Source organism: Arvicanthis niloticus, chromosome 13 (genome assembly GCF_011762505.2).
Source record: "Arvicanthis niloticus isolate mArvNil1 chromosome 13, mArvNil1.pat.X, whole genome shotgun sequence".
In the NCBI taxonomy this organism is placed as follows: domain Eukaryota; kingdom Metazoa; phylum Chordata; class Mammalia; order Rodentia; family Muridae; genus Arvicanthis; species Arvicanthis niloticus.
This window is the reverse complement of record NC_047670.1, coordinates 24,293,379-24,316,963: the sequence shown is the minus strand read 5'-3', so window position 1 is coordinate 24,316,963 and position 23,585 is coordinate 24,293,379.

The window sequence follows — 23,585 nt, the reverse complement described above, 5'->3', positions numbered from 1 at the left end:
CTAATTCTCAAATTCTGCAATTACTTATGCAAAATACAACTCAATTTAAGAGACTGCATTGTTCCTTAACTTTAAAGGACATTTAAGAGCTCATACTAGATTGCTTGGAAACCTTAGGGCAATGAGACAGCAGATTTGTATACCAGGCAGATTATAGGCCTTACAGGAATAGTTAGCTAAACAATCTCATTCTTTACATCATCAAAATAGTAATAGCTTGAGATAACAGTTTGGTATTCCTTGAGAATGCATGTCAAATTGTAAAGACTTGTCTACCTGTACCACATAATAGTGGTAAATCCTCAAGGACTCATACCTAATCAATTATAGCAAATGAATGTTACTCATATTTCTGATTTTGGATAAATAAAATATACACATGTAACTATTGACAATCTCTCATGTTTTTTAGTTGCAACTGTTTTAACAGGAGAAGCAACTGAAAATGTAATTAGTTATTGTTTACATTGTTTTACTATGCTAGCTGTTCCAAATCAGATTAAAACAGATAATGAAATTGCATATTCAGTCAAGCATTTGAGACTTTTTGTCAACAATTTAATACTACACATATTACTGGGATTTCTTATAATACTCAAAAGCAAGGTATTGTGGAACAAACCCATGGAACTTTCAAACAATATCTTCATAAAATAAAAAAGGGAGAGTTATATCCCCATACACTACAAATCTATTTAAATAATGTTCTTTTTATTTTAATTTTAAAAAAAACTTGGATGCCAAGGAACTCTCTGCTGAGTGTCTATGGCACCCTACAACTAGGCATACTTAAGACTCGGTAAAAAAAGGAAGGATCCACTTACTGGCATATGGCATGATCCCAATCAGGCATTTAATATGGGGAAGAGAATATGTTTGTCTTTTTTTTCTGCAGAATGCTGAAGAAGCATGGTAGCTGCCAGAGTTATTGAAAAGACATGCTGATGCTGGGACAAAGAATGATGCTAACCTGTGAGCTTACTGAATGCTGGACAATGGTGACTGGGAAGCTGTATTGGACATACGTTCCTGACCCACCTTTGCTTGCCTATATCCCACATAGGACAAGCTTCCTTACCTCAAGCTTTTAGACCTTGAGGATCAAGAATCAAAAAGAGAAGTTATAATGACTCTTGTATTTTTCTTAAATGTGACCAGTTATTTGGACTCAATCATGGATGGGTCTAGAAATCAATCCAATATTGGAAATAACAGTCTTTATTTGGAAGTCTTGTTCTGGATATTTTCAGAGACATATTTGGAAGTTAGCTTCAGTTCTCCATGATGTTATGTTATCAAGAGATTAAGTTGGGACAAAATCTGGATTTCAAGCAAATGTTAGTGCGTGTGCTAAGGCTCTTTTAATTGTCATGTGAAATTTACTTTTGTTTCTTCTACAGCATTTAATGTACATTGTATTTATTGTACACTTTCTAATTGTGCTAGTCTGTTGAGATCTGGCATGACTATTACAGGGGTCTATCAACCAGCTTTGTTTCATTGCCTTGAATATTATAGAACCTTGGTATTCTGAAAAAAGCTTACAAGTACTGAAAGAAGTGAGTCAGGCTTTAAGCAGAAGCATGACGGTAGTGGGCTTGATTATTGCTGGTATAATAGGTTTTAATTACATTAATTGCTAGTACCATGGCTTCTAGAATTTCTTTGACAAAAGAAGTTAAGACAGCTACTTAACCAAAAAAAAAAAAAAAATGTTACTAATGTGTTGAGTATACAAGAGGATTTAGATAGGTGTTTGGAAGAACAGATTGATGCTCTTTATCCTATTCAAATTACTGGAAGAAGGTTCAGAATTTAAGAGTAAGGAGCCATCTTGAGTATCATGCCAAATACCAATGGATTGGTGTTACTTCTAAAACTTATAATGATAAGTCATTGTAATAAGGAAAAAATTTTAAAAACTTGCAGAGTATTTGTTATAATTCTAATGCCTTCTAGATGTTTTAACTTTGCATCGTAAAATTATGAATTTAAAGAATGTTGCTCTGTTAAGCTTTGATGGTGTAGATAGTGCTGATAAAATTTTCTATGGCTTGAGGTCAGTAGCTCCATTTTGGTCAAGCTTCAAGAATGGCATATATAGTGTGATTATGCTAGCCCTTTTTGTTCTGGGAATACTTTTACCTGCCCATAGTGTTAAAGTTTGTCTTTAACAACATCGAAATGTTGGCAGCCAAAGTACATGATTTGAAACTGAAAATCGACCCCCAGACATAGTTATTAAATTAACAGGCTGGCAAGCCAAGAATGGGTATGATTTTGCACAGAGCCTTACCAACCTAAGACAAAGTGCATTGTTTTTGATAATGCATATTCCATGATGGGTAAGAAGACACTCTTGTCAGAACAACTTAAGACAGGCTATGTCTTGTTTATAAAATAAAAAGGGGCAGATGTGGAGGCTTCTGGTGCTTCTTGGCAGAAATCTGTTATTGGCCAAGGACAAGGAAATGAGCTGCTTGGCAGGAATCTGACAATGGCCAAAGACAAGGAAATGAGCTTCAGTCAGGAATCAGACATTGGGTTAGACCAAAGACATAATTTCAGGCAGGAATCTAAATCCTTAGCTAGAACAAAGCAGTAGGCTTCTGGCATGAAAATCACTTTTGGCTAGGACAGGGAAAAAACTCAGATATTTTTTCATCCTGCTAAGCCCTTAGAATCAGTGATCACAGGAGTGATCACAAGACTTTATTGCCTTGCTTGTTGTTTGACTATGTGTGTATATTGTCTAGCTTATTTCTTGACTACTTGCATGTACTGTATTGCTAGTTTGTCAACCTAGAACAAACTTTAATACTTGCATGTAATTAAAATGGTATAGAATCAGAATCAGATTGGAATATATATATTCCAGTCAATAAAAAATGAATAAAAAATAAAAAACAAATAATAAGTGAATGATTTTTATGAATGGGCAAATGGTTATGCATATATATGAGCAGAGAGATAGACATTCATGGCAAATATTGTAAATCCATAATAATAGCTATGCTATCTAAAAATCACAGGTGTATTCTTTGGGTTTACAAATCTGCATCAGACATTAGTATATCTCTTTTCATAAGCTTTCATAGTGCTGTGAGGTAATGTAAATATTACAATGAAGTAATCATCAAACTTCTCCATCTATGAATCCTGTCAGCCACAATAGCAACTCATCTGTGCAAGGCAACATGGATGCCATGAGAAGTAAACAACAAATTTTTGAATGGAGTTAAGGCCCACTACCTACCTGTCACCACTATCAGGTATTAGAACCAGTGTTCATAGAGCTCAAGGACAATAAGATAGAACCTACCATTACTAGTCTGTTGAATGGCCATACTAATAAACTCATTCTAAGTTATTTATGTATTAACACTCTCAGCAGTTATCAGAAAATAATCTTTATGCAGGTAATGACAATAAATACAGAGGCCTATGACTCAGCAATGTGCAGAAAATTAGAACCTGTACAATGTTCAGATTTAACTAGAAAATCTATATAGTCCCCTGCCAGGGCTCAAGGATATTTAAGGAAGAGAAAACAAATGGATTATAAGAGCCTGGGGCATCAAATAACTAAGAGAAAACATTTTTTCCAGTCACAATAGAGCAATTGTACTTCTGAATTTGTTACTCTTCAGGCAACATGAATCAGAGCTGTGAAATTTCTAACCAGAGAAAGTTCTAGTGTGGAGGACAGAAATGAGAATGAATCTTAACTTTTCTAAGATGCTATGTATAATTGATAGATGCTGAGAGAGATAGTGATTGAGATAAATAGACATAGATAGATGGGTGAATAGACTGATGGATAGCTAGCTAGCAAAGTTGCTTGTTATTACTATCCTTTACAGTTTATATAAAGAGTTAGTGATTAAGTTCTGAAATATGTAAGCTCTCATATTATTTATTTTGCCAAGATGTCTAAATAACAACATGCTCTAAATCCTAACATGTTAGTAGTTTCCTATTAAACCAGTTCTTGGAAAGAGGCTGGATCATGAGGTTTGGAAGATTAGCAGGAACTAAACTTGAGACCCTGCCTTAATACAAGTGAAAAAATGAGGAACGACTGATTGCAGATGATGGGCATGCATTACAAAAAAGGATGTCAAGGTTTCTTTTATTCTACTTTTATTACTAATGTGGATTTTTTTTAATTTTAGAAGTGGATGAGTACATAAAATATATTTAATATGGAAAGTGTAAATTTGCCTATGAAGGCACACATTCAAGATATATGAGTAACACAAAATTTAAATGATTTATTAAAATAAGTATAATATTAATATAATTATTAAGGGACATATTCTATTTAAGAATTGTGTTTTGGTTGTTTATTTGTTTGTTGTTTTTCAACTTAATATAAGCTAGAGTCATCAGAGAAGAGAGACTATTCATTGAGAAAATGTTCCTATCACACTGAGATATAGGGACTGAAGGCTATAGAGCATTTTGTTAATTAGTGATTGATGTGGAAAGTATAAGTAGTAATTGTTTATAGTTCCATTCTGTGCTTGTGGTCTTGGTTTCTGCAGAAAGCCAGATGAATAAGCTATGATGAACAAGCCATAATCAGAATTATTATTTTTGGGTCTAATAATTATTATTGGGTCTAAACAATCTAAATTCCCACTAAATCTAAAACAATCTAGTTCCCCCACTAAATCATAAGTCAGGGAATCTAGAGTCCAATAGAGCCACCCTGGAGATATGGGTGGTGATGTCTTCTTCAGCACTGATAACTTCCCAAGTCAGGTTTACTCGTTGATCTGTTCCAGTTTGAAGGCAATTGTGAAGCATCTTTATGTTTCCTGTGAAGAAAAAATATGCTTCTCAGGGGAGTTTCTCCTCCCTGGATTTGTTATTGTTGTCTATTTGTTTAATCAGTCTCTCTGGCAGCCAACGTGCAGCATCTGCAGTTTGGGAATATATGCAAACAGAACCTCTTTTCCAGATAAGCACTGGATCTGGCCCATTCCAGGTTCCAGTTAATGGGTCTTTCCAGAGGACTGTTGCAAAATTCTTTTTGGTATCAGGATGCCAGAATCTATCTGCAGCAGATTTTCCTTCAGAATCCAAATTTAAAAAATTTAAAATGAAGAGTGCATGATGAAGGATATTTCTGGGGGATCCCTTGGTAGGGTACCATTCCCCCGTTTTAATTTTTTCAAATTGACATTTAATGGTTTGATGTGCCCTTTCTACCATACCTTGGCCCTGTGGATTATATGGAATACCCGTTTTATGTAGTATTCCCAATCTTTCACAAAATTGGTGGAAACTGGAGCTTGTATAACCTGGGCCATTGTCAGTTTTTATCTGTTTAGGCACAACCAATACAGCGATTGTAGCAAGCATATGAGCAATCACATGCTTGCTTGCTTCTCCAGTTTGTAATGTTGCATAAATGAAACCACTGTATGTGTCTACACATACATGTATATATTTTTGCTTGCCAACTTCATGATAATGAGTAACATCCATTTGCCAGATACTGTTTGGTATCAGTCCCTTTGTATTTACACCCAAATGAGGAACTGGTAAAAGTTTAACACATGATTGACATTGTTTGACAATTTGTCTAGCTTGTTCTCTGGTAATTTTAAATATACCTTTTAAAGTTTTAGAATTAAGGTGATGTAACTCATGAGCCTTTATGGCCTTATCCAAGTTAGATTGCGAATCTGATAAAGTAACTGCAGCTATTCGAGTAGCTAGGTCTGCCTTGGTATTTCCTTCAGAGAGAAGACCTGGTAGCCCTGGCTAACCTGGAGCTCACTCTGTAGACCAGGCTGGCTTTGAATTCAGAAATCCACCTTCCTCTGCCTCCCAAGTGCTGGGATTAAAGGCGTACGCCACCACTTCTTCTTCACTTTTTACTAATCCTTTCCATGGGGGAAAATCCAAAGTTTATCATTTGAGCCATGATTATTTCATTAGGGTTGCACATGATCAATCCCAACTGGGATAACAGATCTCTGCCCCAGAGATTAATGGGAAGGCCTGAGATGACATAGGGTTGTATATTTCCTGTATTTCCTTCTTTATCTTTCCACGTTAGCACCTTAGAGCTTTGTAGTGGATTTTGACTTTGGCCAATACCCCTTAAATTGGTTAAGGTTGGGGTCAGAGGCCAGGTAGCAGGCCAATCACTTTGTTTTAGGATAGTCACATCAGCTCCTTTGTCAACCAAGCCTTGGAATGCCTTTCCATCTAGCCAAATTGTCATCATAGGTTTTTGTTTAACTATAGGCTGTACCCAGTATGCATCAGAGGAACCAAAACCTTGATCCCCTCTTTTAGGATTCTTATATTTGTGATTAGTAGGGTACAATGGAAGTAACAATAGTTGAGCTATCCTCTTTCCTGTAGGAATAGTGACTATGTTTTGAATTGCCTGTGCCATTACTTTGATCTCACCCTGATAATCATTATCTATAACTCCAGGAAAAATTTGTAGTCCCTGCATAGTAGCACTGCTTCTTCCCACTATCAGGCCAAACACATTTGGGTAAAGCGGTCCAAACACTCCAGTGGGTAAGGCCTGAGGTCCCATTTCTGGGGTTAATACTATGTGGGTGGCAGAACTGAGGTCTAGTCCTGTGCTTCCTGGTGTTACTTGCCTAAGTTCAGAAAGGGATTGTTGTTCCCTGGTAGGACACTGACTGTGCCATAAGCCTGTTTTGGCTTGTGTTGGTTCAGGGCCTGGAGCTGGCCCCTGTTCCTGTTTCCCTGATTATGGGAAAGGGTGTTACCTTGTGCGTCTTGTTTAGACCTACAATCACTAGCCCAATGCCTTCCACGTTTGCAAATTGGGCAGAGCCCAGGCTGTTTTCTGGGCTGTCTCTGGCTTAACTCATTTTCTACTTTGCAATCTCTTGCAAAGTGTCCAGGCTTACCACATTTAAAACATGCCTTTCTGTCTTTACTTGCCAAAAAATCTCTTACTGATTTTCCTTGCATAGCAGCCGCCATAGCTAAGCCCTGTTGGTAAGAGGGATCTATGTCAGAACAAAGTCTGATGTACCCCGTAAGGTCTGTCTTTTTCCTGTAAGGTCTAATGGCCGCTTGGCAGGCAGGATTAGCATTTTCATATGCACGTTGTTTCACATAGTCTACACCTGCCTCTGCATTACCAAAAATCCTTCCTGCTGTTGTCATTAATCGATGAACAAAGTCAGAAAATCTCTCATCAGGCCCTTGCCTGACTGTTGTTAAAGATGCACCAGGGTCTCCCTTTACCAGAAGTTTACACCAAGCCTTCATGGCTGCATTTTGAATTTGAGCAAATAAACCTGGGTCATATTGCATCTGGTTATCACTAGAAGCAAATTGCCCTTCTCCTACTAAGGCATCAAAGGACCAACCATTACCTGCCTGAATATTTCTCCTAGCTGTTTCTTTGCAATTCTCATGATACTCTGATTTCCAAATTAAATAGTCTCCACCAGTAAGAACTGCCCTCACTAACGTATTCCAATCACTAGGAGTTAGCCACTCCTCTGCAGCAGAGTCTAAAATTGCAAGAGTAAAAGGAGCAGTGGCACCGTATTGAGATACTGCATTTTTTAATTCCTTAATAATTTGAAAATTAAAACCTGTGTGATGTCTCCAAGCAACTCCTTGATTGTCTCTAGTGTCAGATACAGGGAAAGCCTCAGCCTTTCCCTCCTCTGGCTGATCTGTGGCTAATCTTAAGCTAGGTGATAGGGACTGCCTTTGGATTCCTGGTTGAGGAATGCAAGGAGCCAGGGGATTTTCACAGTTTACCTCTTGAGACATCTTTCCTGTCTTTAATTTTTGTAGCTGATTAATTAAGTCCTGATACTCTTTTTCTAATTCTATTTGTTGTTTAAGAACAGATATTTTTTTCCTGTAACTCCCTAATGGGATCTATAACCACCATCTCCATTGGGGGAGCACTTGGAGGTGGAGACACATAGGGAGGGGGCATTTCAGCGTCATAAAATTTGACTTCCTCTTTCTCTTGGTCAGCACAATCTGGCTCTGACAAATTGTCAACAACCTTTGTTTGTATTTTGGATTCTAACTTAAGCTTCCTTTTATTTTGAACAAAAAAGACAGCATTCAAGAACAAAAGCAGAAAATTAACACATGTGAGCAGCAAACAACAAAACCAAAACAGAGAGCTGAATTCAGGCTGACTAATTTCTTGTCCCATTTTCATTACCTTTCTCGAAGCAAACCAAAACAGAGAGTTGGATTCAGGTTGACTAATCTCTTGTCCCATTTCCTTACCTTTCTCAATGCGGCAGATTTCTGGGACAATCAACAGATCCTTCTTCCAGTAAAGTCCGTCACTGGGTCTCTCGTTCTTGCTGCCCCACGTTGGGCGCCAAAATAAATGTTGGGGACCGCACTAGCCCCAAGTTGGGGTGGCCAAAATAAATGTTGCAGCCCAGGCAAAATGTTGAGGCCCGGGCCGACCCACGTTTGGGCGGCCACTGTATCCCGGCCCAAGCTGCCGCTCCGGTCTTCAGGTCGGGGGTTCAGCAAGAGCGAGGGTGAGGCCAGATTTTACCTAATGTCTGATGTGTACGAATCTCTCTCTCCCTAATGTCTTCTCTCTGCTGTGTCTCCCTAATGTTTTCTATCGTCTCAATCCTGATCTGTTTTGTCTCTGCCTTTTATATGTCTCACTTCTAAGCCACACCTCTAAGTTACACCTTTAATCATGCCCTTAGGTCTTGTCTCTAACTCTGATCTCTATACTTCTAAATCATACTCTTAAATTACACACTTTTAATCTCACACACCTTTAATCTCAAGGTATCTAAACCAAGATTATCCGAGTGTTCTCAGCTGTTGTAGGTTATTGTAATTTAAATCTCATGTCAGGGTATATGGCTCATGATGGCTGCAAAGCTGATAGCCGCTTTCTGCTAAAAGTCAGCCCCCAACAGGTCTATGCACAAACTCTTGTTTCCAGGTTCTTCCTGTTGAGCTCTGTCTTCACTTTCTTCAGCAGTGGATACAGATGATGGAGAATAAGCCAAACAATCAACTTCCTCAACAACTTGATTTTGACTGTTATGACACTAGTAGCCTTAAGTGAGACAGTCAGCACTGTGAGCTAACAGTTTAAATGTGTATTGTGGTCAGGAGAAAGGCAAAGAACTAATAAGTGCTTGATTAATCTAATCTATAATCTTTGAAATATCATTAAGAAGCCTTGCTAATTTGAAAGCTAATTAAAGAATAATTTAAAAATAGCAAGAACAAACAAAAATAACCACAAAATAAAACCAAAAAAAAAAAAAATCCAAGAGTTTGAACAGCATTTTCTTGCACTGGTGAACTGTTTGGCTCCAATAAAATATAGCTATTAATGAAAATCTTAGTTTTAGGAATAGATTGCTTCCTTATATGTTATTATTCAGAGAAGCACCATAGGCAGCCTAAACAAGATGGGCTATTTCCAGTGCTTCTGGTTACCAAACAGAGATAGATAGTGAGACTTTAGTGTTCAAGACATCATGCTCTTTCGTTATAGGTCAGAACAAAATCCATCTTGAGCAGATCAGGAGAGTTGCTCCCTGTTGGTAAACTTTCATATTCCTGAAAATGCTATTCAGCATGTTGGAGGAGAAAAGAAAAATCAATGAGCGAACCGAAAAATCAGTGAGTGAACCCATGGTCAATCCTGCATGCAGCAATAGAAACCTTGCCAAGTACAATATGTGCTTGTGGAAAAGTGGTAAAATTATATGGGAAACCAATCTCAATTTGGTTTAGATATTAAGATTGCTCTATATGAGGAAATTCAAGCTGTATACATTGTTAAACTCCACTGTGAGAGAAGTCATAGCCGCTATGGGAGAACCTATTGATATTGTTTTGTTAAATGATCATATTGCCAAATGCCTTTTTGAAAATTTTTATTGATTTCTCAAGATTTATGCTGATATCAAGCTTAATCAGAGACACTTCTTATTGTAGAGCTTTGTAGTTAATTCTGAATCTTATTACTCTTTAAAATACTTTGAAAACATGCTTTTAGTATAGATAGATAGATAGATAGATAGATAGATAGATAGATAGATAGATAGATAGATAAAACATCAACACTAACAGCCTTCTTTAGGCTTAGGGAACATCTCAGAAGAGGGGTGGAAGAAAGAATGTGAGGGTTGGAGAAGAGGTTGGAGTGCTATGAAAGTTAGACATCTCTGTGACACACATGAACTTACAGTAGCTGAACTGAGACTCATCTGTCCTTCACAAGCTCAAGTGAGTTAAAATTTTAAGCAGAGGTTTGAAATGGGCTCTTGATGCTCCAACACTTTCTTAGGAATAAATGGAAAATGATGGCTGTTGAATGAGGAATTCCTTTATTTTTAAAAGGTCAGCATGTCCATTAGTAGATTTCTCTTAATTTAGTGGGTGCTCCTGCATGGTGCATATTAGTGGCATAAATTGTCCTTAGTGGATTATAATAATAATTTTAAATAAGCATTAAGTTTAGAGGATATTGAGAGATATATTGAGGAGTACAGAGATAGGTAGAAATGGAGAAGTAGATGTATTACCAGAATGTATGACATTAATAACTGCTACTTATTATTTAAAATGTAATATATTTTAGGGTTTTTTTTTTTGATGTTATAATAAAGACAATGACAGAAGCAACTTTTTTGAGAAAAGAGCTGATTTAAGTTTACAAATTATAGTGCATCATCAATGGAGGCCAGTATAGAATAGTAAAGAAAGAACCTGAAGGCAGAATTGCCCACTGAGTTGCTACCCTGACAGCTGAGGTTTTTTTTTTTTTTATATGACTAGGCACATTAGATCAGAACTGACATTGCCCATAGTGAGCTTTTCTCTCATGTATCAAGTTAAGCACAAGAAAATGCACCCAAGAATATTTGCAGGAAATATGACACAAGAAAGTCATCAGTTGACATTTCCTCTTCCCATACACATCAAGAGTTGTGTCAAGTTGACACAAACTAATTACTTCAGTGTTTATTTCAGTTTCCCCTATGGTTGCAGGATGTAAAAAATGACTTTAGATAGTACAACTTCATTTATATCCCATAGACAAAAAATGTATTATAGAATAATGATATAGCCAGAAGTATAAAAATGGGCTGACATGATTATTACATGCATATATGTTTTAAAGCAAAAACAATGAAAGAAAACAAAACTTTCCTTATGCACTCCTCCAATTCTTGCATTGCATTACATTACATAATAATTACTTGTTTTAAACTATAACCCTGTCATAATCTGAGGTGGATTATCTGTCAAGAATTTTGTTAGTAAATGGAGAGAAAGTATGTGTCTCAATAATGCACGTTGATATTTAAATGTCTAAAACTTCTAGATGAATAGAGTTGTTGATTACAAGTTATTACCTTGTTAAATTCACAGTAAAATAACCACAGTGCAGGAAAGACAAGAAATAAATCCCTTTATAGTTTCTTCTATTTTGGACTTTATATTCCTTACAGTTAATTTTGTATAGAATATCACAAAATCAATAGCGACACCAGAGTGACATGGGTTTTCTACTCTTTCTTTTTGACAGAGCAGCATCAGCCTGATCAATATTCAAAATTAACTGTATTGTAGTTCAGGCATAAGCAAAATTTTGCAGGTTTTAAGATGTCTATTAACTGAAGGAGTAAGTCACTGAATCTAATTTACAGCAAGGCTGAGATGCTTAAGAAAATTCAGACACTCGATGCTTTATAGGAAATAACAGTCTTCATTTGGAAGTCTGGTCCTGGACATTTTCAAAGACATATATGGAAATTAGCTGCAGTTCTCTATGATGCTATGTTAGCATTAGCAAGAGATAAAGTTAGGGCAATATCTGGATTTCAAACAGGTGTTAGCACATGTGTTAAGGCTCTTTAAATTATCAAATAAAATTGTTTCTTCTACAGTATTTAATGTAAGTTGCATTGATTTTATACCTTCTAATTGTGCTCATGTTTTGAAATCAGGCATGTCAGTTGTGGAGGTCTATTAAACAGCTTTTGTTTTAATGCCTTGAGTACCATAGAACCTTGGTACTCTAAAAATAGCTTGCAAGAACTGGATAAAAATGAGTCAGGCTTTAAGCAGAAGCAGAAGAGTGGTGGGCTTGATTTTTGCTGTTATAACAGCTTTAATTACATTAATTACTAGCACTAGTGCTACTGCAATTGCTGTGACATAAGAAGTTGAGAAATCTACTTTTGTTAATCATTTAGCAAAAAATTTTACTAATGTGTTGCATATACAAGAGGATTTATGTAGGCATTTAGAAGAACAAATTGATACTCTTTATCCTATTTAAATTATTGGAAGAAGGTTCAGAGTTTAAGAGTAAGGAGCCATCTCAAGTGTCATGCCAAATATCACTTGATTCATGTTAGTTCTAAAATTTACAGTGGTAGTCATTATAATTATCATTATAATTCGTAAAATGTTTAAAGACACTTGCAGTGTATTTGGCATAATTCTAACACCTCTCTGGATGTTTTAATATTACATAGCTTATAAGTTACAAAAATGCTGCTCTGCTGAGCATTGATGTGGTAGATACTGCAGATAAAATTATCCATGGGCTGAGGTCACTATTTCTATTTTAGTAAAGCTTCAAGAATGGCATATATAATTTGATCATGCTAGCTCTTTTTATCCTAGGAATACTTTTATTCCTGCACATTGCATTAAAGCTTGTCTTTAGTAACATCAACATGTTGTCAGCCAAAGTATATGGCTTGAACCTGAAAATGGACAACCAGACATAGTTATTAAATTAACAGTCTGGCAGGCCAAGGACGGGTAAGATTCTCTATAGAGCCTTACCAACCTAAGACATAAGTGCATTGCTTTGGATAATGCATATTCCATGATGGGAAAGGAAGGCATTTTTGTCAGAATGACCTAAGACAGGCTCAATTGTGTTAATGAAATAATAAGGGGGGAGAGGTGAAGAGCCTTTGGGGCTGCTTTGTAAAAAGCTTATATGGGCCAACAAGCAGGAAATAGGCTGCTTGCCAGGAATATGACACTTGCCAAGGACAAGGAAGTAGGCTTCAGACAGGATTCTGACATTAGGCTAAAACAAAGAAATAATTTCAGGCAGGAATCTAAACATTAGGCTAGAACAAAGAAATAATTTTAGACAAGAATCTAAATTATAGACTAGAGCAAGGAAGTAGTCTTTAGAAATGAAAATGACTTTGATCTAGGACAGAGAAGTAGGCTCAGATATTTTAGTCATCCTGATAAGCCCTTAGAAACAGTGATCACTGGAGTGTTCATGTAATTGTGTGTAATACCTTGCTTATTTTTTCACTATTTTTTTATTGTCTTGCTGTTCCTTAACTATTTGCATCTATTGTATTGATACATCCTCAACTTAGAACTGACCTTAATACATGCATGTAATTAAAATGATATAAAAGCAAAAAGGAGGAGAGGGAATGGAATAGGGGGTGTCTAGGGAGGGGAATGGAGAAAGGGAATGACATCTGAAATGTAAATAAATAAAATATACAATAAAAAAGAAAGTTCAGGCACACTGTGTGTTGTACAATGTGGTAATTCATGTAATAATAAATTGTTATCCAGGCTATCACTAGTTCCATGCTGCTATATTCATACTTCATCAGAATCCTTTAAACATGTATTTGTGGGAGATAAATAGAAAAATAAAAATATAAATAGTGCTGGGCAGTGGTGCCACACACTTTTAATCTCAGCACTTGGGAAGCAGAGGCAGGCAGATTTCTGAGTTCAAAGCCAGCCTGGTCTGCAGAGTTAGTTCCAGGACAGCCAGGGCTACACAGAGAAACCCTGTCTCAAACAAACAAACAAACAAACAAACAAAAGACAAAATAGTTTATAAGCAAAAGTCTAAAGCAAGATTGAGTTAGAAATAAAACTAAGTACTTGCTATCCCTTGTGGAAAGCCCAGGCCAAAATATTATAAATCAGAATATATGCATATAATATATATAATGATATATGTAGCAATTTAAAATATGTTATACATTCTTCATTACAGATTAATATTTGCTGTTGACACTTAACTTTAACTTAAATGATTGCCCCAATACATTTTTAGAGGTATAGAATCTGTGAGTACTTCATGCAAAGAAGAACAAAGGATAACATAATAGAAGAATTATTTTACAATAATATTCTAAAGGTGAGATATTCTAGTGTTAATAGTATTGCAATTTAATATGTGAAAATAATTAGTTTGTCACAGTAAATAAATAATGGAGAGAAAAAGAAAATGAAAATGGAAAGGAGAAAGAAGGGAGAAAGAAAGAAACAAAGAAGGAAGGAAAGAAAGAAAGAAACAAAGAAATAAAGAAGGAAGGAAGAGAGGAAAGGAGAAAGAAAGGAAGGAAGAAGGAAGGAAGGAAGGAGAAAAGCAAGAATATGGCAGTGAGGGTAAAGATAGTAGGAAACTAAAGAGAGGGAAAGGAAGTACCTTTAGCACCCTAGACACTCTAGGGAGCAGCACTGAAGAATAGGAGAGGTTTATTGGATAAGATTTCATTTTACACATAACTTTAGGTATATGCAATGCTTCGCAGAAATCCCCAGGTCATGTGCACAGCAAATATGCCCGAGAAATACATAAAAGGATGGTTTGGATGACTGTAGTTCTTATATCTGAAATTATACTAATGAGGCCATGGTATCCTATACAATCTTTTTTATGGAAGACCATCTGTAAACAGAGTCTGGAGTGCATGAAAAAAAAATCTAGATTGGATTTAATTTTTAAAGGAAAAAAAAAAAAAGCTTCTTCCCTGAAGGCTACAGAAAACCTCCTTTAAAAATGAGGGAATATTCCTGACTGCTATAGGATGTTGGAGTAGATAATGGTTGGCCCATTTAACTTAACATTGCTTTTCAGTAGTAACATTTTAAGGCCATATACAAAACCTCCTTAGTAACACTTCATAAATCTTTTTAGACATTTTGACCTCATTAATAAACACAATTCCTGATTATTCATTGTCATTCAAAACTTAAAGCAAGACCAGAAATTAATGGTCTACCAAACTGTCACAGACATAGCTAAGCCTAAAATAAATTATGGTGAATTCAGTTGTTCTTTATTATTTTACCTCACTTTAGTACTTCCTTTTTGTCAGTGTCTTGCTGTTCTTCTGATTTTATAGGTGTAAGGCCTTGGTTTGTTTTTCAAAAAAAAAAAAAAAAAAAAAAAAAAAAAAAAACCTGGGTACTCAGCATGATTCTGAAGCCTGGAGCTCTTATCACTGCAAGAAAAACTGTCAGTTCTGAAACACTGCTGGGAAGGAGACTCGGGCTAGAGGAATGCCAACACAGCAGTTCACAGAGAGCAGAGCAGGATCTGAGCAGAAACTCATTAAGGATGGATTAGATATATAAAAATAATACTTTCATTCCTTACCATTTATTTACATTGAAAAATACAGGATTAAAATATAGGATTAAATGCAATCATGCTAGCATAGTTTGAATGCAGTATTCTATGTTAGCTCAGCTAGAAATATTTTATTTTGCTCACTCTTCCTTAATAATGTCAAAATGAGATCGGCAAATGAAAAGAACATAATTCTAGAAGACATAGCCCATATGTAGATATGAGAATATAATAAAAATAAAATAAATATCTTAAATATCAAATCAAAATTTTAAAATTGAATACTGAATTAACTTAGGTAAGTAATAAATAGGTACATGAAAAATGATCTTTATAAAAAGACAAAACTAATTATATTTAAACTTTTATCCTATTTCTCTTGCATACCACTATAAGTATGAAATATATAACATAAAATTTGATAAAACCACCCATATACCTGTGTTTCCTTCTAAGTTTTACAGTAGGACATTAAACAAGTTAGCTAAGTTATCTAACAGAATGACCAACATCTCACCTCAACTATCTGAATAAATAGTTCTCTGATTGAAATAATTATCTCTGAAAGTTTATCATATGGTAGTTTGGACAACAAGTTAAAGACACAAGGTTGAACACTATCAACCTTTAGTATTTGTACTGATGTAATCTCCAAGTAATAAAGGGGGAAAGGAATATCAAAATATAGAACAAAATTGGACTATGAGGGAAAGAAGAAAGAATCATCCCCTTTGAAATTTGCATCTGTTTCATAAAATCTCAAAAAAAACCCACATTGACACTGTGTTTATCTACTTTATGCACTACTAGTCTAAAATTTAAAATTCTCTGACTCCAGTGTATAAAGCAATGGGGATTAACAAATAGCCACAACAAATGTGAAGTCTATCCCTCTTTAAGGACATTTATTCAATTCCAAGAGTTGTATTTAATACTTGACAAACTTTATATTTCTAATTTGGTGATGCACTATGACACACTTTGTTAATAGTGGGTTGGAAATCAAAGCTATTTCACATAAACTCTTTCTAATATAAGTGTCTCAACTCAGGGCTAAAATCTTTGTATATATATGATAGTTTCCTTTCATCTTTCTATAAGTTTTAGTGCATAATAATTTGATTATATATATATATATATAATTTTATAATAGTTTGAAAATTGTGTTGTGATGGCAGTGTAAGTCCACATTTTTTGGTATTTTTTCAATTACTTAACTCATTCATATGGAATCTCATATAAACATATACATTTATACATATATACATATATAGTGTGCATAGACACTTAATAATGTTGTTTTGAACATATTAATTTCATATTATATATGAAATGTGTTTGTGTCTGTGTGTGTGTGTGTGTGTGTGTATGAAAGATTGAAGTCATAGTATAGTATGGCATAGGGAGACCGCAGGGAGCAAGCAGCCAGCTGATGTAGGTTGAATTTGTTAAATGCTCAGGTATCTTATCAGGGACACCATTCTCTCTTCTTTGTTTGCCTGAGGTTATCCTTGCCTTTATGTAGCTAAGATTGCTAAATGATTTTCTGCTGTCTTGTCAAAAACTGGCAACTACTGATGCTGTTCTTCTTAGGAAGATCAGAAAATCATGGAAGAGGATCAGATCATGAAATGCATTATGGGATACGTTCCTCATCTGGAGGAGAGAACAATTTTGCAGGAATGTTTGACAGAAAGGACACTTCTAGGTAAAAATATTAAACTGAAAGAAGGAAGAGGAGACGGGGGGAGAAGTAGGAAATTGGAGGAGTAAGAGGAAGAAGAGTAAGAAAGCAGGAGAAGAAAGAGGAAGAGGAAGAAGAAAAACAGTCAAAAGTTAAAAATAGAGTAAAGCACACAAGTCACATAGTACTCAAGTGCAAGATTATTCTATATTTTCAAAATATATAATATTTTACATACAGTGTACATCTATAGCAACCACCTCACCAAGTACAAAAGAACAGATTAAAGGGTGGGGTATATGATGGATAAAAAAAGAAAGCTAGCTGAAAGAAAAGGAGTAAAACTATCAAAGTGTTGACTACAAAACAATAGATGTATCACACATGGATTCTTTGAATTGGTTGTATCCGTACCGATAAAAATATCCTGATGCATGTATGTAGAAGTAGATACTTTGGAGAAATCACTCCCAAAACAGTTGTAAGTTGACTAGCAAAATCTCTGGATACCTGAGCAAGAGTCTGATCCTAATGAAATGATATAGGAAGTCATCCAGAGTGATCTGTATACCAGTGTGACGGTGTGGCCACTTACAAGTGGTTCATTTTGAGGGGAAAGGAAACAGATTTCAGACTAAGTCCACTAGTGGAATTAAATAAGATAAAGTGCACCATTATTGAAAAATATAGGAGAAAACATTAGTAACAATAATACGAGCTTAGGTGTTATTTTAAAATGAAACAAATGATGGTTATATTTACATAAGGATATGAAAGTAAATAGAAACAAAGGAAGATGCCATTAATTTAAGAAATGGTTGGAAGTATTATTTAAATTTTATGAGAATTTAAAGTTATTGACCTTTCAATTACCTATGTTCTTATTTTATATATTTACTACTAAGGAATAAAATTATCACCTCAAATTGTTATGGATTAGTTCGTTGTTTGCTAGTCTAAGTATGATTGGGAACTTTTGGAAACCTTAAAAAATTGGGAATAGTAGAAGAAAATTAGGTCACCTGGCACTCTGTCTTAGATAGGTTGAAACTCATACTATTCCTCCTCTCACTTTTTGACTCTTGGTGTGATTAAGTAAAAATAAGTTCTATGACAAACTCCCAGAAAATGGTGACACCTCACTATATATCCCCATCAACTGACTGAGGAAACATCCATGTCAAACTGCAAAACAAAATAGATCTTTATTTTATTTAAGTTGATTATTTCTAATATTTTCTAATAATGGCAGAAAGATAACTGTAGCAGGAAAATTTCCCCACAAGTTGAAAGGAGCTAAGGTGGAAGGAGTAAGGTGAGGAAAAGGAGGAAGAAGGAGAGGAAGAGGAGAAGGAAGAGGAGGAGCAAAGGGAGAGAGATGGAGGAGCCATTGATGGCCACACTTGTATCGAGAGCAGTCCAGGGTAACAACGTATATCATGGTTAGATATTGGGACACACCTCTAATTATGTGAGCATCTTGTTAATTGAGTATTATTAAACATATAAAACCTTTGATTAATCTTTAAGCATTTGAGTCCCATTTCTACCGGGTACTCCTGGATGGCCGAATGGTCTGGGTTCAGCCCAACCTTGGCAGAGCCATCTCCCACACTGATGTCTCCTGGGTGGCAGGGCTGGTGTCTCTGGCCACTTGAGCTGGCTGCTTGAGCCAAGCAGTGGTGGAGTTCATGGCCTCAGGCCTAGGCTAATCGGAAACATGACAGGTCCATAACACAAGACAGAACGGGAGCTGCCATTTTAAAATATTACCACAACAGATAACAAATAGTATACAATGTACAAGACAAAAATCACATGATAAATATTCATGGACTATCAATGAGTTTGATAGAGCTTGCATATTTCAGTTGAAAGAATTATTATTAGCATATTCTAGACTATGGAAAATGAGTGGTAACTATAATAATAATTATTAAGTTATTCTCTAAATGTACTCTGTAATTAACTACATAAAATGAGAAAGTATTTGACAAATTGTTTTAAAATAACTCTACAGAATTCATTCAATTAACAGGAAATTCAAAGGATTTATTGTGAATAGGTAAACACATGATAATCTCCAATTTTAAAAATTATACCTAGAAATTATGGTAGAATTATAAATATTTCTAACAAGAGAAATATACAGTTACCCTGTAAAAGCAAAATTTGCCATTATATCTAAAAAGATAAAAGGATTTTTAAATTATTTATATTATTTTTGAGGTTCCATCATTTTTCCTTCTTCACTTTCCTCCTTTCATACTCTTCGTTACAGCCCTCCAGGTTATTCCTCAAATCAAGGCCTTTTTAAAAATCATTTTTTATAGACTTCTGAAGCAAGCTGTACTGTGCTGAGCAGCCTGCTGTCCCAGGAGGACCTGAATTCTCCTGTCACTTTTCCTCCCACCATCAGCAGACCTTTGGATCATGAACAAAACAGGAACATCCTTTAGTCATCAAGATGGCTAAAGGCTGTTAAAAAACATATTCAACAAAAGCCAGGACAATATGACACTGTCAAAGCAGAATTACCTAAGAACAGCAAGTCCTGTATATCCTAACAAAATTGAAGTAAAAAAATATGACCTTAAAATCACTTATCAATATGATAGAGGCCTTTAAAGAGTAAATAAATAAATCCATTAAAGAAACAGAGAAAAATATGCTCAAACAGAGGTCTTTAAAGAGGGAACAAATAAATCTCTTAAAGATATATGGGAAAATACAATTAAATAAGTGAAGGAAATAAATAAAACTGTGCAAGACCTGAAAGTGACAATAGAAGCAGTAAGGAAAACACAAACTAAGGCAATCCTGGAGATGGAAAACCTAGGGAAGAGAATAGGAATATCAGATGCAAGCATCACCAACAGAATATAGGAGATTGAAAAGAGAATCTCTGGCTTAGAAGATACAACAGAAGAAATTGATAAATCAAACAAAGATAATATTAAATCTAAAAATTCCTGAAAAAAAAAAATCCATGAATTCTGGGATACAATGAAAAGACCTAACCTAATAGTAGGAGTAGAAGAACATGAATAGTCCTTGCTCCAAGGATCAGAAATTATTTTAGACAAAATCATAGAAGAAAATGTTCCCAACCTAAAGAAAGAGATGCCTATAAATTTATAAGATACTTATAGAACACCAATTAAACTAGACCAGAAAAGAAAATCCTCCTCTACATAGTAATAATAAAAAATCTATAGAACAAAAATGAAATATTAAAGGCATCAAGGGAAGAAAACATAAAAAGGCAGACCTATTCAACTTACACCTTACTAAAAGCTCTAAAAAGCTAGAAGGGCCTGGACAAATATCTTACAACCTCTAAAATATAATCACAGGTAGCTACTATACTGAGCAATCTATACCTAGACTACTATAACCAGCAAAATTCTCAATTGCCATAGATGGAGAAAACAAGATATTCCAAGACAATTCCAAATTCAAACCATGTGTATCAACAAATCCAGTCCTACAAAAAATACTAGAAGGAAAACTGCAACCCAAGGAGGATAACTACATCCAAGAAAACATAGGAAATAAGTAATTCCATATCAGCAAAATCAAGGAAAACACACACATACACACACAAACACACACACACAAACGCAAACACCAACAACATCAGAATAGTTGGAAATAACGATCACTTTTCATTAATCTCTCTCAAAATCAATGGAATCAATTTCCCAATAAAAAGACTCAGGCTAACAGAATGGATGCAAAACTAGGATTAATCATTATGCAGCATATAAGCCACACACCTCAGCAATAAAGATAGATGTCAACTCAGAGTAAAGAACTGGAAAAAAATGTTTTCCAAGCATTTGGATCCAAGAAGCAATCTAGAAAGTTACTCTAATATCTAATAAAATTAATCAAAAGAGACAGGGTAGGACACTTCACACTCATCATGGAAAACTCAATCAACATATATCAATTCTGGACTCCTAGTCTTCAAACACAAGGGTATCCACATTTTTGAAAGAACATTGCTAAAGCTTAAATCACACATCAAACTCCACACATTTAATAGTAGGAGATATCAGTATCCCACTCTTACCAATAGATAGCTAATACAGACAAAACTAAACAGAAAAATACCAAAAGTAGAAGAAATTATGGATCAAATAGACCTTACACATATCTGTAGAAAAATTTACCCAAACACAAAAAGGATATACCCTCTTTTCATAACCTAGTGGATCCTTTTCTAAAGCTTTCCATATACTTAGTTACAAAGCAAGACTCAACGGATATAAGAAGTTTGAAATAACACCTAATATCTTATCAGAACACCATGGTTTAAAACTTGAGTTCAACAACAACACAAGCATCAGAAATCCTATACACTTGTGAAAATCGAACAACTCTCTACTCAGTGATCTCTGGGTCAGGGAAGAAATAAATAAAGAGAAATTAAAGACTGTAAGATCTTAACAAAAGAATTTTCTAGACTGATCCTGCTTACTAAAGTTAAGACAGGATCAGGGAAACTGTTTGAACAGACCTCTAACCTCTAAGGATATAAAAGAAGTTGCTAAAAAAAATCTCCTAATCATACACCAAAAGCAAACACACACACACACACACACACACACACACACACACACACACACACACACAAATCAACAACAACAAGCAAACAAATACCTCCCAGCACCAGATAGTTTAGTGCAGAATTCTACCAGACTTTTAAAGAAAAGCCAATACCAACACTCCTCAAACAGTTTCAAAAAATGGAAACAGAAGGAACACTGCCAAACTTATTCTATGAAGCCACAGTCATCCTGATACCTATACCACACACAAAAAAGTGAACTTCAGACCAATTTCTGTCATGAACTTTGATGAAAAAATATGCAATAATATTATTTTATGCATGAAATATTTTATTTGGGTCACAGTTTACTGTAAAAGCTTATCAGTTTTGGAAAGTCAAGTCATTAAAATCTTGAAGCAGTTGGTCACATTTCAACCACAGTCAGAAATAGAAAGTAATGCATTATTGCTTGCATACTAATACTAAGTTTACATTCTCCTCTCTTTCTCTTTTATAATCCAGGATTCTTTTTTCATTGGTTATTTTATTTTTATTGGTTACATTTCAAATGTGATATCTATTCCCAGTTTCCCTTCTGAAAACTCTTTATTCCATTTCCCCTCCCCCTGCTTCTCTGAGGGTGTTCTCCCACCCACCCACTCCCACCTCACCACCCTACCATTCACCTACATTGTATGATGGAGCCTTCACATGACCAAGTGGATCCCCTCCCATTGATGCCAGATAAGACAATCCTCTGGTCATAAGCATCTGGAGCCATGGGTCTATCCATTTGTACTATTTGGCTGGTGGGTTAGTCCCTGGGAGCTCTGGCAGTCTGGTGGTTGTTATTGTTTTTCTTCCCATGGGATTCCAAAGCCTTCAGCTCTTTTAGTCCTTTCCCTAACTCCTCCATTGGGTTCCCTGCACTCAGTCCAGTGGTTGGCTGTGAGCAATCACATCTTTATTGATCAGAAGGGGGAACAAAATATTCACAGGAAGCAGAGGGAGGGAGGGATCTGGAAGGGAGAAAGAAGGAGAGGAAACAGAGGGGTAGGATCAAGTGTAGGAGGAGATAGGTGAGAAGTAAAGAGAGTCAGGGAACCAAATAGAAATATGTAGCAGTGGGGGATGGGGAAATGGGGATAGCCACTAGAAAGTCCCATATGCCAAGGATGCAAGAGGTTCACAGGACCCAACAGGCATGACAGTAGTTGAAATACACAACAAAGGGATGATAGAACCTGTGGAGAACATATCCAGTGGTTAAGCACTGCCTCTGGTTGAGAGATGGAGCCATCTCAAAAATATTAACCCGGAATTGCTCCTGTGTAAAGGAAACGCAGGGACAAAGAGTGGATCAGAGACTGAAGAAAAGGCTATTCAGAGACTGCCTCACCTAGGGATCTATCTGATCTGCAGATACCAAACCCAGACACTATTGCTGATGCCAAGAACTGCTTGCTGACAGGAGCCTGGTATAGCAATAATAATCTTGCAAACTGAATCTAGGAAGAAATCAAAACCATCATTCATTATGATAAAGTACCCTTCATCCCATGTATACAGGGATGGTTCAATATATATAAATCCATCGTCATAAGCCACAATTTAAACATACTAAAAGAAAAAAAATCACTCAATCATCTCATTAGATGTTGAAAAGCCTTTGATGAAATCCAATGCTCCTTCATCTTAAAAATATTACAGAAAACAAGGATACAAGGCACATACTTAAACATGGTGATTGTAGCTGATGGCTTGGGGAAGGTAGCCTAGATGGGTCTGTGGAGTGCGAACAGTAGCTCCCAGATTTCCAGGGTTAAGGGATGGCTATGATCAAGTTGGAGAAAGAAACCTAGAGAAGTAAGAGCATGAGCAGTAACACAAGGTTTTAAGCTTTACATGGAAGAACATAAGTGGGAAACAGCCTTGAA